The sequence below is a fragment of the Amblyraja radiata genome, chromosome 8 (genome assembly GCF_010909765.2).
Source record: "Amblyraja radiata isolate CabotCenter1 chromosome 8, sAmbRad1.1.pri, whole genome shotgun sequence".
NCBI classification, from domain to species: domain Eukaryota; kingdom Metazoa; phylum Chordata; class Chondrichthyes; order Rajiformes; family Rajidae; genus Amblyraja; species Amblyraja radiata.
Genome location: NC_045963.1, coordinates 68,587,302 through 68,606,585, shown reverse-complemented (window position 1 = coordinate 68,606,585; position 19,284 = coordinate 68,587,302). Strand labels below are relative to the sequence as shown.

The 19,284-nt window shown below is 45.6% G+C and overlaps 1 protein-coding gene and 2 long non-coding RNA genes across 4 annotated transcripts in view; 1 reads left to right on the top strand and 2 right to left on the bottom strand.

Annotated features, from left to right (window-relative positions):
* Window positions 1–19,284, bottom strand: part of dtd1 (D-aminoacyl-tRNA deacylase 1) — a 107,716-nt gene that overhangs the window by 17,726 nt on the left and 70,706 nt on the right. The window lies entirely within an intron of this gene.
* LOC116976355 overlaps window positions 2,693–19,284 on the top strand; it is a 25,653-nt gene continuing 9,061 nt past the window's right edge. The window contains exon 1 of the long non-coding RNA XR_004412937.1: window positions 2,693–2,746. This is a non-coding gene — a long non-coding RNA (uncharacterized LOC116976355). The remainder of the gene's footprint in view (window positions 2,747–19,284) is intronic.
* LOC116976354 overlaps window positions 14,219–19,284 on the bottom strand; it is a 17,467-nt gene continuing 12,401 nt past the window's right edge. Inside the window, exon 3 of the long non-coding RNA XR_004412936.1 lies at window positions 14,219–14,307. This is a non-coding gene — a long non-coding RNA (uncharacterized LOC116976354). The remainder of the gene's footprint in view (window positions 14,308–19,284) is intronic.

The following is a 19,284-nucleotide window of genomic DNA, read 5'->3' as shown; positions in this document are numbered from 1 at the left end:
ACAGGTTTGGAGGGATATGGACCAAATAGGCAGGTGGGACTAGTGTAGCTGGGACATGTTGGCCGGTGTGGGCAAGTTGGGCCAAAGGGCCTGTTTCCACACTGTATCACTCTCTGACTCTAAATGAGTGGTTGATATTCAACATTGACTCAGTGGGCTGGAGGGTATGTTTCCATGTTGCACTAATAATAAATAAAGACTGTACGCAACTTGGTAGGAATGATGGATGACCCCACAAGAATAGCTGCTGTGATATCAAACCTCTGTGATATCATAATTATTATTGGTTTTGATAACTTAATGGAGAGCCTCGTGTGCAAGCTGACTAAATCCCTCCAATTATACCTGCATCAGATATTATTACAATTCCCTTTATAGTGATCCAACCAATTAATTATTTATTGACTGGACAAAATCTAATCTATATCCATTTTTGTGATTCTAAATTTAGCTTTGGGTAGAATACTCTTTCAAATTGGATCATCAATGGCCATCAATATTTTTTCTCTTTCAAATAATAAGCATCTGCCTTTGTCTCTCTGGGTAATTTTACACTTTTGCTGAGAACTGTAATGTTTTAGAGTCATAGTCTTACAGTGTGAAAACAGGCCCTTCGGCCCAACATGCCCACACCATCCAGCATGTTCCATCTACACTAGTCCCACTTCCCTGTGTTTGGCCCATATCCCTCTAAACCTGTCCTATCCATGTACCTGTCTAATTGCTTATCAAACATTGCGATAGTACCTGCCTCAACTACCTTCTCTGGTAGCTCGTTCCGTACGCCCATCACCCTATGTGTGAAAAAGTTACCCTTTGGGTTGCTATTAAATCTTTCCCCGCTCACCTTAAACCCCTTGAGAGGGGAAAGATTTAAGAGGAATAATTGCTACGGGGCAATTTTTCACACAAAGGTGGTGGGTATATGGATCGAGCTGGCAGAGGAAGTAGCAGAGGCAGGTACTATAACAACATTGGAAAGACATTTGGACAGGTACATGAATAGGTCAGGTTGAGAGGGAAATGTGCCGTACATGGACTGGTGGGACGAGTGTAGATGGGGCAGCTTGGTCAGCATGGGCAAGTTGGGCCGAAGGGCCTGTTTCGTGCTGTATGCCTCTAAAATGCCTCTGATCAACTCGGTTGTTTTTTCAACTGAACCTATTAAAAAAATAACTCCATCACAAAGCTTTTAAGGATACAATTAGTGCAGTTCTTCCTTAGCAACCCCATTGAATTAAGAGTGAAGGAGATGATCGCCACCACTTCCTGTGGTATTATATTAAAAAATGATAGCACCATTTTCTAGCCATGTTGCAATAGCTGCTGATTTAATAGCGAGCTACTTCAATAAGCATTGAGTAACAGTGCAGTCATTAATAGATCACTGGCAACTTCAAATGGAGACAATGTTTTGGATGATCTATGGAAATCACAGCATATAAGAGAACAGAGACACTACATAGAATGACTTGACTTTGTATGAAGATGAGACAGAGGCCTGATAACAAATTAGAAACACAGAACTGCAGATGCTGGTTTATACCAAAGGCAGACATAAAGTGCTGGAGTAACTCAGCAGGTCAGGCAGCATCTCTGGAGAAAAAGGATGGGTGACCTTTCAGGTCGTAAGTTCATAGGTTCTTGAATCAGAATAAGGCCATTCGGCCCATCAAGTCTACTCTGCCATTCACTCATGGCTGATCTATCTTTCTGTCTCAACCCCATTCTCCTGCCTTCTCCCCATAACCCCTGACACACGTACTAATCAAAGTTCTGTCGATCGCTGCCTTAAAAATATCCACTGATATCCATCCTTCACAGTCATCCTCATTCACCAGCCTCTGACCTAAGAAGTTCCTTCTCATCTTCTTTTTAGGGGTACTTCCTATGACCTCTGGTCCTAGATGCTCCCACTAGTGGAAACATCCTCTCCACATCCACTCTATCCAGGGCTTTCACTATTTGGTAAGTTTCAATGAGGTGTCCTCTCATCCTTCTAACCTCCAGCGAGTGCAGGCCCAGTGTGGTCAAACTCTCAGGGTCGGGCACCTTCGTCAAACTTCAGAGTCTGCACTTTGGGGGACAAAGAGGAGGACGGCTCCTCTGTGACACCATGGCCGCCCGCGCGCTCCCACACCTTGTTTCCGCGCTGTCTCTCTAGAATCTAAAGTAAAGTCTAAAGGCGAGTCTAATGCACGCAGTTCAGCAATTACGGGAAAAAAATACATCACAGCCTTGTCCCTGAAAGCACCAGAGGAAATCACAAGGAACGTTGTTAGGAATTAATAAAGTCATCAATCTACAACGGCTGAGGAGGTTTCAGGCAATTGGAATTGATTTCTCGTGTCACAAGAAATGGATCTCAAAATTTAGCAAAATCAATGCAACTGTGAATCACTCATTTACAGAGTCACGGTGCAATATCCACACAGCTTATATCATGCCGACATGCAGAGTGGTTTTCTGACGGCTTTGACAGACACCATCACTTTTCTCACTTGGTCAATGGGGCTTCACAGCTTTCTGACTCTTTGTGTTCTCCGCCACTTCCACGTACAGAGAGCCAGGGGAGCATGCGGTGGCACGGCGGTAGAGTTGCTGCCTTACAGCGCCTACAGCGCCAGAGACCATGGTTCGATCCAGACTACTGGTGCTGCCTGTTTGGAGTTTGCACGTTCTCCCCGTGACCGCGTGGGTTTTCTCCAGGTGCTTCGGTTTCCTCCCACACTCCAAAGACGTGCAGGTTTATTGGTTAATTGGCTTTGGTAGAAATTGTAAATTGTCCCTAGTGTGTAGGATAGTGTTAGTGTACGGGGATCGCAGGTCGGCACGGAGTTGGTGGGCCGAATGGCCTGTTTCTGCACTGTATCTCTAAACTAAACAAGCCACACTGACCATCGAACACCCGCTCACACTAGTTCCAAGTTATCCCACTTTCACATCCACTCCCGACACACTGAAGGCAATTTGTTATAGGGAGAACGTGCAAACTCAACACAGAAAGCACCCGAGGTCAGGACCGAACCTGGGCCCCTGGCGCTGTATGGCAGCTGCTCCTGACTACTGTGCCAGTCCGGAAGGCAAATGGGATCCAAATGAACTGAATAATGGGATCCACAACTGGCTTGGTGATAGGAAACAGGATAGTGGAGGGTTGTCCTCTTTCTGATTGGGATTCTGGTTTAGAACATAGAACAGTGCAGCCCAACAACAGGCCCTTCGGCCCACAATGTCTGTGCCGTACATGTTGCCAAGGCCAACTCCTATCTGCCTCCACACAATCAATATCCCTCCACTCCCTGCATATCCATATGCCTTTCTAAAAGTTTCTTATATGCTACTATTAGATCTACCTCAACCACGACCCCTGGTTCCATACACTCAACACCTTCTGGGTAAAAAAAAACAACTTCCCCTACATATTTCCTGTAAGCTTTGCCCTTCTTACCTTAAATGTATGCCCTCCATCTTGGTATACCCTCATGTTCTATGCCTCTCATGATTTTATATACTTCTATTAGAACTACCTGTAACCTCCGGCATTCCAGAGAAAACATTCCACATCTCTCCAACCTGTCCCTGTAGCTAATACCCCCTAATCCAGGCATCATTCTGGTAAACACAAAATGCTGGAGTAACTCAGCGAAACAGGCAGCATCTCTGGACAGAAGGAATGGGGATGTTTCTGGTCGAGAACCTTCTGAAGGAGGGTCTCGACCTGAAACGTCACCCATTCCTTCTCTCCAGAGATGCTTCCTGTCCCGCAGAGTTACTCCAGCATTTTGTGTCTATCTTTGGTGTATAACCAGCATCTGCAGTTCCTTCTTACATACATCATTCTGGTAAACCTCTTCTGCACCCTCTCCAAAGCATCCACTTCCTTCCTGTGATGGGGCGATCTGAACTGCACACAATACTCCAAATGCGGCCTAACCAAAGTCCTATAAAACTGCATCCTGAATCTCATACTCAATGCCCTGACATATGTTAAGGTCACCTTGTCGACCTGACCTGTCGACTTTAAAGATCTATGGACACGCCCCAAAGTCCTTCTGTTCCCCCACACTATTCAATATCCTCCCATTTGTTGGAAACGCTCTCCTCCTGCGCTGCATAAAAATCAAAGCGTTCTCATTTTATTATTCTGATAGATGAATATTGCAAGCAGCACAGATGAAAGAACGCCTTTGGTGGAATTTTGACTTGCCTTTGCTAAAATAAACCCAGTGCTGAAATCAGTCACCACGGTAACAAACATATCTTTGGTGTGGCATGGAAACAGGTCCTATGGCCCATCAAATCCGCACCGACCAGCAATCACCCGTACACTGGCACTATCATACACACTAGGGACAATTTACAATATTACCAATTAACCTGCAAACCTGTACATCTTTGGAGTGTGGGAGGAAATCGGAGCACCCGGGCAAAAACCCACGCGGTCACAGGGAGAACGTACAAACTCCGTACAGACAGCACCCATAGTCAGGATCAAACTTGGGTCTTTGGAGCTGTGAGGCAGCAACTCAACTCTAATAAAGTTAATTACTTTTCTTCCTAAATAAGTCAACTGAAAAGGCAGATCTGCAAAAAGTGGCCAAATAAGTCTTTGGGATGTGGGAGGAGAAAGAAAGAGCACCGCCAGAAACCCATGCAGTTACATGGTGAAGGTGCAAACTCCACATAGACAGAACCGGAGGTCAGGATTGAACCTGCGTCACTGGAGCTGTGAGACAGTGCAATTAAATCCCGCACTTCCTACTCCCCTTGTCCTGGGATCCAACACCATGCTTTCACCATCTGAATTAGATTGCCTCTTAATCCTTTAACTTCAAGGGAAATAAGTTAAATCTTTGAATTTTATTCTCCCTCAGAATTCAATCTTTTAACTCTGATCATTTTAACTCACAAACAAACCTCCCTTCCATTGACTGCAACTACCATCACGCTGCCTCGGCAAGGCCAGCAGCATAATCAAGGCTGAGTCTCACCCCGGTCACTCCCTCTTCTCCCCTCTCCCATCAGGCAAGAGATACAGAAGTGTGAAAACGCACACGTCCAGATTCAGGGACAGTTTCTCCCCAACTGTTATCAGGCAACTGAACCATCCCATGTCCAACTACAGAGCAGACCTGACCTACAATCTGTCTCATTGGAGATTCTATTTAATCGGACTTTATCTTGCACTAAACGTTATTCCCTTTATTCTGTATCTGTACACTGTGGGCGGCTTGATTGCAATTGTGTATGATCTTTCCGCTGACAGGATAGCACGCAACAAAATAGCTTTTCACTGTACCTCGGTACACGAGACCATAATAAACCAAACTTAACTGGTGTGAACAGGTGATCGATGGTCAGCAGGAACTTGGTGGGGCGGAGGGTCCGTTTCCATGCTGCTGGAGCGCTAAAATAAAATTAAGGAGGTGCTCAAGTATGGTCTTCCCCATCTGCACCTGTGGTTACCTATTAACTTGCTGATGTTAATCTTCACCTATTTTCTGCTTATTGATTTTATAGGAGACGAAGGCAAGTTTAAAAGGTCAGTCCCTACTTGCCACATGTTTGTTGCCCATTTCAGATATGGCCATGAATTAGCCATCTACCTAATCTACTAATATCCCCCTCAGTATCCATTCTCTCCCTCTTAACAATTATCACTGCCTTCCCATTTAGCTCGTGCCTTTTAATGCACTGATACAAATGGCACCTATCTCTGGGGATTTATTTCCCTTGAAATCCTCATAGCCGGTTTGATCCTTTTATCTTATTTGCATGAATTATACCTTTATTTGTTATTTTGGTCAACAGCCCCAATCCAAAACCGGAGAGTCAGCATGAATTTTCTGCTCGAGCCTCTGGAGTGGGACTTGAACTGGCAACCAAGGCCGAGAGAGAGCACTGTACACTGAGCCTTAATTGACAATCAATGATGAGCAGAACATACCAGGTACAAGATGGCGTGCAGTATTGATGTGACTTGTGGTAAACACTTCATGGATTCCCCGGTGCCAGAAGTGAGGACAGAGACAGCTCCTGCTGAATTTAACTGGTACTCTAGTCACAACGTGACTGGTGTAATGATGCTCTACAAGTATGTGGGCTTGTTACACGCAGCAAGTACCTGAACAAGGCAAATCCAAAGATAGACACAAAGTGCTGGAGTAACTCCGCGGGTCAGGCAGCATCTCTGGAGAACATGGATGGGAGACGTTTCGGGCCGAGACCCTTCTTCAGACTAAAAGTAGGGGATGGGGGAGGGTGGAGAGGCATGGCGTTGTGTAGAAAGGACCTGCAGATGCAGGTATATACCGAAGATAGATGTAAAGTGTTGGAGTAACTCAGCAGGTCAGGCAGCATCTCTGGAGAAAAAGGATAGGTGACATTTTGGGTCGGGACCCTTCTTCAGACTCAAAGCAGGGGGTGGGGAAGTAGGAGAATGTTTTCTCCAGAGATGCTGTCTGGGCCACTTGGTAGATCTATGAACATTCAATTCTCTAATTTTAAGTTTGTTCATCTCATAATCCCATCCCATCTCCCTCCTTACCCCCTTCCTCCTCCATAGTAATTTTACCACGGAAGAAGGGGCTCGACCCGAAACGTCACCCATTCCTTCTCTCCAGAGATGCTGCCTGTCCCGCTGAGTTACTCCAGCATTTTGTGTCTATCCCCAGTTCTCCACATTGTTTCTCTTGAGATCACACCCTCCCCGGCCAACATTGGACCGACCAGGCAAGGCGGTGCCTGAGGACATTTGTGGCTACCCCTGATTGTGCCTGGTCTTTTCTCACCTCCAGCTCTTCAAATCCCACCACCCCCATTTTCAATCTGAGGAAGGGTCCCAAACCAAAATGTCACTCATGCATTTTCTCCAGGGATGCTGCCTGACCCGCTGGGTTACTCCATCGTGGGGCAAAGGGCCTACTTCCGCCCTGTATCTCTGAGCTAAACTAAACTAAACCAAACCATTCTCCTCTCCCCCCAGTTCCCAGATAAGAGCTGGTGGCAGCCAGCATTGCATGAAAATGATCACTAGCACCGTAATTTTGTTTTATATCGGGACGTGTTTCTGGGGCCTGAAAGGTTTCCATGGTAACCCCGTGATTCACCTGCTCGAGGAGGTCTGATTAGTCTTACACTTGAGAAGAAGGTCACGGCATTGTCCAATTGTAACTTGGTCTCCGTCACACTATCCCAAGGGTGATGGTAACGATGTCTGATGAGCAGTTTCACCTCACCTTCAACTGTATGAGTGTCATCGGCTGCAACGTACTGTAGTGACTTTCCAGGTACCAGGAGAGATGTGGTCCAAAACAGTCTCCCCTCTGGAGATGAGCAGATTATTTAGTTTAGAGTTCAGTTTAGAGATACAGCGTGGAACCAGGCACTTCGGCCCACCAAGTCCGCACCGACCATCGACAATGTTATCCCACTTTCTCTTCCAAGACACTAGGGGCAATTTACAGAAGCCAATTAACCAGCAAACCTGGAAAATTTAGGAATGTAGGTGGAGGGGAGAGATAGGTGCAAGGTCAGCAGTTCCCATGGGGAAGGGGGTGGGGTAGAGGGGGTGGAGGGGGGAGAGGAAATAAAAAGGGAGGGGGGTTCTAAGGTTGTTGGGTGAGCCAGGGTTTCTCCAGATAATGCACCTCTCAGGAAAAAGGCTGAATTCGACTAAGGATGAAGCTGAGGTCACCTGAGAACCATATCAAAGTGGACGTGTGCCTCAGCGTTGTAAAGAAGCAAGCAGGATCCAGTGACTTTGGAGAAACAGTGTAAAACCCTGAAGAAGGATCCCAACCTAAAACGTCACCTATCCATCTCCTCCAGAGATGCTGCCCGACCCGCTAAGTTACTCCAGCACTTTGTGTTCTGTGCACTCGGCCATTTTAGGAAGTTTTGTTTAGATTAGTGTAGAGATACAGCGCGGAAACAGGCTTTTTTGGCCCACAGAGTCCGCACCGACCTGCGATCACCCCGTATGCTAGCACCTTCCTACACAATAGGGACAACTTACAATTTTTTTAGCAAAGCCAATTAACCTACAAATCTGTACGTCTTTGGAATGTGGGAGGAAACCGGAGAAAACCCAGGCGAGTCACGGGGAGAAGGTGCAAACTCCGTGCACACAGCACCCGTGGTCAGGATCAAACCCGGGTCTCTGGCGCTGTGAGTCAGCAACTCTACCACTGCGCCATCGTGCCGCCTCAAACAAATTTTATCTAGGTTGCCTTGATAAAATACGCCAGTATCACGACACATGTTGTACAAAGCAAGCACGGAATACAGAGAACAATTAAACAGTTCCGCAGCCCTTTCGTTACAAAAACTTAATTAGGGAATAGATTATTTAATTCGAAAAAGCTCAAAGGGACAAGTTCTTCTAAGAACTTGAGATAGTCAGGAAACCTGAAGGAATTGAATATAACGAGTAATTAATTCTGGAGGAAGCTGAAACACTGACGGCCAACTTGAGGCAGAAATCATCAACAGATCTTTGGGTTAATGGCTTAAAAAAAAAGTGCAATTAATAGACGATTATTTGCTTCATGACCAAAGGCACAACAACTTCACTGCGGGAGGAATGAGTTACGATTGTCAGAGTCGCTACGGAGGCACAAGAGACTGCAGAAACTGGAATCTGGAGCAAAAGGCAAACTGCTGGAGGAACTCTGCGGGTCAGGCAGCATCTGTGAAGGTACAGCTTGCAACATATCGTGGCATTCCATCTGGACAATCTCGCATTGGAGAAGGTGGAGAGGAATAAGGGGTCGGCCATTTAGGACTGAGATGAGGAAAAGCTTTTTCACCCAGTGAGTTGTGAATCTGTGGGATTCTCTGCCACAGAAGGCAGTGGAGGCCAATCCACTGGATGTTTTCAAGAGGGAGTTAGATACAGCTCTGAGGGCTAACGGAATCAAGAGATCTGGGGGAAAAAGAAGGAACAGGGGACTGATTCAGGATGATCAGCCGTGATCATATTGAATGCGGTGCTGACTCGAAGGGTCAAATAGCCTACTCCTGCACCTACTTTCTGTTTCCAAGGTGCTTTTAATTCAGATTATCAAAATAGAACACAGACCCTCACTGACATACCCAGGGTTACGCCCCACGGACCCCTACGTAAGTCATGTTACGCAAGTCAGAAACAGAAGTAAATTCGATGTGGAGACCACGGAGGAGTTCCATCGTGGAGACCATGGGGGAGCTCCGGCGTGGAGACCATGGGGGAGCTCCGACGTGGAGGCCACGTGGGTGAAAGTGGGCTTAAAGAATGTGGACTTGCGTAAGTGCGAGTTAACACATGTAACCTATTACTTAAGGCGGGGATTGCCTGTATTACAATTTGCTTTTTGTAAAACCTCCTCAGGAGCTCCTTGAGGAGCTGGAACCTCCTCAACCTCCTTCGTCCTGTCCTAACTCCAACCGTGACATTTCTCGTCCTATTTCCCACCCCTAACCCAACAGTTCAGCTTCTGCCCCATCTCTGGCATCTTCCTTGCCTCTGCTTCCTCACCTTCATTCACTTGCCGCGATCGATATCTAAAGTCAAACTTGATGGCATCCTGTGGTACTTACGTTACATTTCTAGATTCATAGATATGAATTTATAGATAAATTTACAGATATGAATAGTGGTGAATCTGTGGAATTCATTGCCATAGATGGATGTGGAGGTCAAGTCATTGGGTATTTTTAAGGCGGAGATGGACATATGATTATTAAGGGTGTCAAGGTTTACGTGCAGAAGGCAGGAGAATGGGGAATGAGAATGAGAGGGAGAGATAGATCCGTCATGATTGAATGGCAGAGCACTCGATGGGCCGAATGGCCTAATTCTGCTCCTATGACACATATGAATCATATTCTTTTCTTCTTCCCCAATGGTGCTGCTTGGGGTGGGAGATTGCAACCTTCACGTGGTCCGCCCTGTTTCGACTAATGCAATCAACCCGACGTGCACAATCAAACAGAACAAGTTGTCCTACAACCTTAGGCTGTGCACGCCATACGGAAGAAGAAGCGAAGAACGGCGCTGCTCTGTTGCTAACATTACAAACCTTAGGTAAAATTCAAGCAGAACATTTTTCTCTCCGGACGTATAAATGCAAAGAACAAATTTAATGACAAAAGCTCTTATTGCAGTATTTGGTAATATAGCTACTGGTCACAACCTGCAAGTCGTTAGTGGCGTGATTCACACCTAATCTTGACTGGGGCAGGATTACCACAAATACTACTTCCAAATCACAGAGTGGCAGTGATAATGGTAAGAGTAGGCGGCACAGGTGCAGCGGTAGAGTTGCTGCCTTACAGCGCCAGAGACTCGGTTTTAATGCTGACCTCGGCTGCTGTCTGTATTGCATTCTCCCTGTGACCGCGTGGATTTTCTCCGAGTGCTTCGGTTTCCTCCCACACTCCAAAGACGTATAGGTTTGTAGGTTAATTGGCTTAGGTAAAATTGTAAATCATCCCTAGTGTGTGGGATATTGCTAGTGTACAGTGTGATCGGTGTGGACTTGGTAGGCCGAAGGGCCTGTTGCCGCGCTGTATCTCTAAAGTCTAAAGACATGCAGTGCTGCCAAATAAATCTATAGAAACGCACATCGAAGGCACAGGTGCGTAAAGATAAAGGCAAATGTTCCTACATTATATGTAAAACAGTACAGCACAGGAACAGGCCCTTCGGCTCACAATGTCCATGCCAAACATGATTTGCAAACTGCGAACATCCATGGACAGAAATGCGGTAAAGATCCAGATAACATTTATGTCCTTTTATAATATGGCTGAGGGATAAACATTGATCAGAACGCTGTGCTTAACCTTCTTTGCGCGGAAACATGGGACCTTTTACATCCTCGATTGGGATTCGGGTTAAACTTTCAACTGGGAAAAGACACCCCCAACAATCCGTCCTTCCAGTGAGAACGTCAGCCTGGATTTTGGGATTCTAGATCCTGGAATAGGACCCCCGCCCATAGCTGTGTAGGAAAGAACTGCAGTTGCTGGTTTAAATCGAAGATAGACACAAAATGGTGGAATAGCTCAGCAGGACAGGCAGTATCGCTGGAGAGAAGGAATGGGTGACGTTTTGGGTCGAGACCCTTCTTCAGACTGATCAAGCTGTGTAGGAAAGAACTGCAGTTGCTGGTTGAAATCAAAGACCCTTCTTCAGACTGATCAGTTAGTTCTTCGGACTAACTCAGTGGGACAGGCAGCATCTCTGGAGAGAAGGAATGGGTGACATTTCGGGTCGAGACCCTTCTTCAGATTGATCAGTCAAGTCTGAAGAAGGGTCTCGACCCGAAATGTCACCCATTCCTTCTCTCCAGAGATGCTGCCTGTCCCACTGAGTTATTCCACCATTTTGTGTCCATCCTGCCCATAGCTGCTTGGCCCAGAGGCACGTGTGCTAACAAATTAGCCACAGCTGTCACTGATTATTATGAATGATGATGATTAAAGGGATAGCTTTCGCCTTGTGCAGCACACATATGCTTCTTTCATATTAGTAAGCCATCCAAGCCTAGCTATAAGCTATGGGCATGAGTGACATGCAATGCTATGGTGCAATGGATAATGGTGTGGATGATCCACTGTACCTCATAGAGGCCAAGTTTTTGAACTAATGGACATGTTGAGTCTACAATGGTAAGGTTAGGTAACACAATGAAGGGCATACGTTCATACATTATAGGAGCATTATAGGAGTCAGGGGATATGGGGAGAAGGCAGAAACTGATTGTGGATGATCAGCCATGATCACATTGAATGCAGTGCTGGCTCGAAGGGCCGAATGGCCTACTCCTGCAACCATTGTCTATTGTCTACTGAGCAGAATTAGGCCATTTGGCTCATTGTGCCTACTCCGCCATTCAATCACGGCTAATCTATCTTTCCCTCTCAACTACATTCTCCTGCCTTCTCCACAAAACCATTGACGCCCTTACTAATCAAGAACCTATCAATCTCTGCTTTAAAAATACCCAAAGACTTGGGCTCCACAATGTCAAGATGGCATCTGCATTCTGTGGCAACGAATTCACCATCTTCTGGATAAAGAAATTCCACTTTGTCTTTCTAAAGGTATGTCCTTTTATTCTGCAGTGCACTCTGCTCCTAGATTCTCCCACTGGTGGAAACATTCTCTCCACATCCACTCTCTCTGCACCTTTCATTAAGTTTCAATGAGGTCTCCCCTCCTCCTTCGAAACTCCAGCGAGTGCAGGCCCAGAATTTTCAGACGCTCATCATCCATTAACCCAATCATCCCCGGGATCATTCTCGTAAACCTCCTCTGGACCCTCCCCAATGCCAGTACATCCATCTTCAGATATGAGGAATCTTTAAAGTGAAGACTGGACACAGAATGGTATATAATGGACAAATGGAGTTTAACTCAGACAATCACCTGGCAAAACTATTATTGGTAAAGCAAGTACAAATTATTAAATGGCGAACATTTTCTCGAAATGCACGATTCCAAATTTATACTTTGCTTTATGCTTTAGAGATACAGCGTGGAAAAAGGCGCTTTGGTCTACCGATCACCCCATACGTTAATGCAATCCTACACACGCAATGTAATACAGTCATACTTTATTAGCCAAGTATATTTTGCAACATACGAGGAATTTCATTTGCCAAGTCAGTCATACAAATAAAAAGCAACAGAACACACAAAATACATTTTAACATAAACATCCACCACAGTGACTCCTCCACATTCCTCACTGGGGACAATTTACAATTCAAATACAAAGTAAGGGTGCACTACCTCAGTGGCCGAGTTACTAACCCAGAGGCCTGAACTGGAGGCACAGGTTCAAATCCAGACTCCGCTACTGGAGAACTTAATGTCAATGAATTAAATGTGGAGGAAGGAACTGCAGATGTTGGTTTACACTGAGGATAGACACAAAATGTTGGAATAACTCAGCAGGACTGGCATCATCTCTGGAGAGAAGGGATGGGTGACGTTTTGGGTTGAGAAGAAGGGTCGCGACCCAAAATGTCACCTTTTCCTTCTCTCCTGAGATGCTGCCTGTCCTGCTGATTTACTCCAGCATATTGTGTTTTTAAATACCGGTAAATGGTTTATTGTCCCAAACAAGAATAAAAGCATCTCTGGCGCTGCAATGGTACAGCAACGGAGGTAATTGTGCTCTCGGCTCTGTGAGGTGGGGCTTGCAAGGCAAGGCTTTTACCAATTAAGCCGTTGAGTTTGAATGGTGCTGAGGTGGCTGCGATATCTTCGGGATTCCAATAAATGATGTGCTTGTCAGAATAACTGGCCACAGAATATTCTACAGACAGCACAGAAAGTTAAGAGGTCATTTGAAAAAAATAATTTACAACCATGAAGGTTTTAGAAAACCAGCAGCAACGCTGAAGTATAGAAATAGGTGGAGTATACACTCGACTTTCAGAACAATAAGACACGTGTACATGGTGTACACGTAACTATATACGGCCAAGTTTCAACCTCATTGCTAGTTTACCATGGCATCATGCTCAGCACAGACATTGTGGGCCAAAAGAACTGTGCCTGTGCTGTACTGTTCTATGTTCTAATTTTATGACCCTTTTTCAGAATTTGTATAATTCTGCACATCCAATTTGAAGGGAATTCATGGCAGGAGACATACCTGGAAAAAATTGTATCCTTTCTCTAGCTTGTACTTTTATCAAAGGATTCCGGAGTTCACTAATATATAAAATCAAGATATATATTTTTTTTAAGTCTGAAGAAGTGTTCACAAGTAATGGGAGCAGATTAGACCATTCGGCCCATCAAGTCTACTTCCATATAACCATATAACAATTTCAGCACGGAAACAGGCCATCTCGGCCCTTCTAGTCCGTGCCGAACACTTACTCTCACCTAGTCCCATCTACCTGCACTCAGACCATAACCCTCCATTCCTTTCCTGTCCATATACCTATCCAATTTATTTTTAAATGATAAAATCAAACCTGCCTCCTGCACTTCCACTGGAAGTTCATTCCACACAGCTACCACTCTCTGAGTAAAGAAGTTCCCCTTCATGTTACCCCTAAACTTTTGTCCCTTAATTCTCAAATCATGTCCTCTTGTTTGAATCTTCCCTACTCTCAATGGAAAAAGCTTATCCACGTCAACTCTGTCTATCCCTCTCATAATTTTAAAGACCTCTATCAAGTCCCCCCTTAACCTTCTGCGCCCACTTCGTCATTCAACCATGGCTGATCTATCTTTCCCTCTTAACCCCATTTTCCTGCCTTCTCCCCGTTATCCCGACACCCGTACTGGTCAAGAATCTGAAAATATCCATTGGCTTGGCCTCCACAGCCTTCCGACACGAAACATCACCCATCCTTTTTCTCCAGAGATGCCGCCTGGCCCGCTGAGTTACTCCAGCATCTTGCGGCTATCTTCGGATTGATGACTATCGGGGACGACAGCTGCTGATATCTAGGCCCTAAAAATATTGACCTACGTGGCAATGCTTTGTTGCTGATGTGGACCAGGTGCCACAGGCCGAGGTTACAGAGTGTTTTTTATCGAGCTGTCAAAGCCACTGCAGCACAGACGACTGTCTCCGACAAGATTTCAAACAAGCTTGCAGATGGAAAGCAATTGCAATAGATTTACTGTACAATCCAGTTCAATCTGCCGTGCTTTTGTTCCCAGTGAGTTGGAAAACCTTCATGTCAGGGCTGCAGATTCGTTATTACATAAGTATTAGGGGAAGCCAATGCTGTGATTACAGAAAATGTGCGCTGCACAAAGAACTCCCAACATGTACGTTGGAAGGTCTCTCTTTGTCTCGCTCCTGGAGAATTTAATCTTCCACGACAAATGGTACGTGAAAAAGGAAAGGGAGCGCTGTTTGGTAAGAGCTAAGCTGTGCTATTTCATAATAAGGCTGCATCGCATTCTCTATGTAAAAAAAGCAAGCCATTAATATCATTATTTCCTGACACTCACATTAGTTTAGTTTAGTTGAGAGATACGGTGAGGAAACAGGCTCTTCGGCCAACCGAGTCCGCGCCGACCAGCGATACCCGCATACTAACACGATCCTACACACACCAGGGACAATTTACAATGATACCAAGCCAATTAGCATAGTGTGGGAGGGAACCGGATATCCCAGAGAAAACCCCTGCACACAAGCACCCTTAGTCAGGATCGAACCCGGGTCTCTGGCGGTGTAAGGCAGGAACTGTGTCACCGTGCGTCACCGTGCCACACGCTGGAACTAACTCCTCTCATGGAAATCTCCAATGTCCGAGGACTTTACCCAGAAGTTTTCTTTAGGGCGGCACAGTGGCGCGTCGGTAAGGTTGCTGCCTTACAGCGCCAGAGACCCTGACCTCGGCTGCTGTCTGTCTGGAGTTTGCACGTTCTCCCTGCAGCCGCGTGTAGGTTTTCTCCTCCATTCCAAAGACGTACAGGCTTGCAGGTTAATTGGCTTCTGTAAATTGTCCCAAGTGTGTGGCATAGAACTAGTGTACGTGGTGATCATTGGCATCTGCCAACTCAGTGGGCCAGAGGGCCTGTTTTCATGCTGTATCTCTACACTAAACAAAATTTAAACATGATGGTAACAGCTACTGGTGAGGCAGTTCAGCGACGTGCCACCAACCCTGCTTGGCTGCTTGCGATGAATGTACGCCCACCTTAGAGTGACTGGCTAGCATGCGGATGGGGAGCAGGGGTAGGTCAGATGGATCAAGAATGACCTCGGTCCAATCCTGACCTCCGTTGCTGTCAGTACGGAGTTTGTAAGTCATAGTGTGATACAGCATGGAAACAGTCCCCTCGGCCAAAATTGCCCACATCGCCAACAAGTCCCAGCTACACTAGTCCTACCTGCCCGGGTTCGGCCCATCTCCCTCCAAACCTGTCTTACCCATGTACGTCTGAAGAAGGGTCTCGACCCGAAACGTCACCATTCCTTCTCTCCAGAGATGCTGCCCTGGCCTGCTGAGTTACTCAAGCACTTTGTGTCTATCTTCAGTTTAAATCAGCATCTGCAGTTCCTTCCTACACATGTACATATCTGACTGTTTCTTAAACGTTGGGAGAGTCCCTGCCTCAATACAGTCTGAAGGGTCTCGACCCGAAACGTCACCCATTCCTTTTCTCCAGAGGTGCTGCCTGGGCTGCTGAGTTACTCCAGCACTTTGTGTCTATCTTCAGTATAAACCAACATCTGCAGTTCCTCCCTACACTGCTGGGTTTGTTTCCTTACCATTGTACTTAATCGTAACAGTCCATTGACAGTCACGTTGCAACTCACGGGTCTGTATATGTTGGACTACAGATCGATGATCAGAATGGCAGGTGTAAATAAGTCAGCTCTAAGACTGTGGGCGAAGAAGGATTGCTATCTCAGTGAATTAGCAACACTTGGGCAAAGCTGAATTAGAAATCACAGGGTCATTTTTCACCTCATGCAATAAACTGGGGCACCACAGCAATCTTCCCTCTCCAGGAGATGCAAGCCTGCCGTACAATGTCCCCCAGTGGGGGAAGCCAGAACAAGATACAGAGAAACATAGAAAAATAGGTGCAGGAGTCGGCCATTCGGTCCTTCGAGCCAGCACCGTAACAAGAAGATACATAGAAACACAGAAAAATAGGTGCAGGAGTCAGCCCTTCGACCCTGCACTGCCATTCAATATGATTATGGTTGATCATCCAGAATCAGTAACCTGTTCCTGTTTTCTCCCTTGAGCCCTAAGAGCTAAATCTAACTCTCTCTTGAAAACATCCAGTGAATTGGCCTCCACTGCCTTCTGTGGCAGAGAATTCCACAGATTCACAAATCTCTGGGTGAAAAAGTCTTTCCTCATCACAGTCCTAAATGGCCGACCTCTTATTCTTAAGGGTAGGAGAGAGTACTGGGGTCTGGCCTAACGCACCCTCAAGGTTGACTGCAGGAGGCACAAAGGAGGACGGGCAAGGAGAGGGGCGACGGCTGGAGGCCCTGCAGCAGCCTGGGACTCGCCTAGATCGGGCGCCACACATAGGATCTAGAGCGCAGACTGGACTTTGAAAATGGCGCCAAGGCCTGGCGCCTCTTGCAATGCGCTCGATTATGCTTAGGTACGGCTTATGCTTAGGTGATTATGCTTAGGTATGGCAATACTTTACCGAACTGCGTGTAAGATATTCACTGTGCGTTTGGACCTGTGACAATAAAGCACCACTGTCCACAGATCCTCACCCAGGTTAGGACAGGGTTCCCGTCCTGAACATCCCAGTTTGTACGTCAGAAATGCCGTCACCCAGCGATATCCTTAAATATAAACAATGACCAACACGTCGTTAAACCAGGGCATTTTAAGGTCATAAGATCATAAGTGATAGGAGCAGAATTAGGCCATTCGGCCCATCAAGTCTACTCCGCCATTCAATCATGGCTGATCTATCTCTCCCTCCTAACCCCATTCTCCTGCCTTCTCCCCATAACCGCTGACACCCATACTAATCAAGAATCTATCTATCTCTGCCTTAAATATATCCACTGACCTGGCCTCCGCACCCTTCTGTGGCAACGAATTTCACAGATTCACCTATGATTTACTCTTAGATTTCTCTGTGACATGCAGGAGAATGGGGTTAGGAGGGAGAGATAGATCAGCCTTGATTGAATGACCGAGTAGACTTGATGGGCCGAACGACCACATTCTGCTCCTACTACTTACAGTGCCCTCCATAATGTTTGGGACAAAGACCTGTCATTTATCTATTAGCCTCTACTCCACAGTTTGGGATTTGTAATAGAAAAAAACCTCAAATTGTACATTTTGGTTTCACCATTTTCTCTTCAGCATATAAAAGGCATGCTCAATTGGGTTCAGATCAGGTGATTGACTTGGTCACTCAAGAATTGACCATTTTTTAGCTTTGAATAACTCCTTTGTGGCTTTAGCAGTGTGTTTGGGATCATGGTCTTCCTCTAGAATGAGCCACCGGCCAATGAGTTTTGAGGCATTTGTTTGAACTTGAGCAGATAGGATGTGTCTATACACTTCAGAGTTCATTATGCTACTCCTATCAGCAGTTGTATCATCAATGAAGATAAGTGAGCCAGTAACTTCAGCAGCCATACATGCCCAGGTCATAACACCCCCACCACTGTGTTTCACAGATGAAAATACTTTGGATCTTGGGCAGTTCCTTCTCTCCTCCATACTTTGCTCTTGCCATCACTCTGATATAAGTTCATCTTCGTCTCATCTGTCCACAGGACCTTTTTCCAGAACTGTGGTTGCTCATTTAAGCAACTTCTTTGTAAACTGTAACCTGGCCATCCTATTTTTGCAGCTAACCAATGGTTTGCATCTTGCAGTGTTGCCTCTGTATTTCTGTTCATGAAGTCTTCTACAGGCAGATCCACACCTGACTCCTGAAGAGTGTTTCTGATCTGTCGGACAGGTGTTTGGGGATTTTTCTTTACTATAGAGAGAATTCTTCTGTCATCAGCTGTGGAGGTCTTCCTTGGCCTGCCAGTCCCTTTACAATTAGTAAGCTCACCAGTGCACTCTTTCTTCTTAATGATGTTCTAAACAGTTGATTCTGGTAAGCCTAAGGTTTGGCTGATGCCTCGAACAGTTTTATTCTTGCTTCTCAGTCTCGTAATGGCTTCTTTGACTTTCTTTGGCACAACTTTGGTCCTCATGTTGATAAACAGCAATAAAAGTTTCCAAAGGTGATGGACAGACTGGAGGAAAGACTAGGTGCTGAGAGCTCTCTTATACCTGCATTAAGGAGACAATTAAACACACCTGGGCAATTACAGACACCTGTGAAGCCATGTGTCACAAATATAATGGTGCCTGAAATGGGGGGACTATGTATAAACACTGCTGTAATTTCTACATGGTGAAACCAAAATGTATAAAAAAACCTTATTAAAATCTGACAATGTGCACTTTAACCACATGAGATTTTGTCTATAACAAATCTCAAATTGTGGAGTATAGAGGCAAATAAATAAATGATGGGTCTTTGTCCCAAACATTATGGAGGGCACTGTATAAACTTATGATCAAACCTACTTCCTCTCTCAGCTTGCAGGGTGAACAATCTCTTACATAATTAATATCCTGCATTGCAAAGTAGTCAAACTTTAATGGCTATTTCACTTTTAATTCCTTTAGACATGCAGTGGAACGTTCCCTTAGCACATTAAGAATTAATAATTAGCAAGCTTTAATCGGGCTCCAAAAGCACTACAATTAGTATTTAATGTCATTCGGCTAATCCCTGTGGATTTTCCA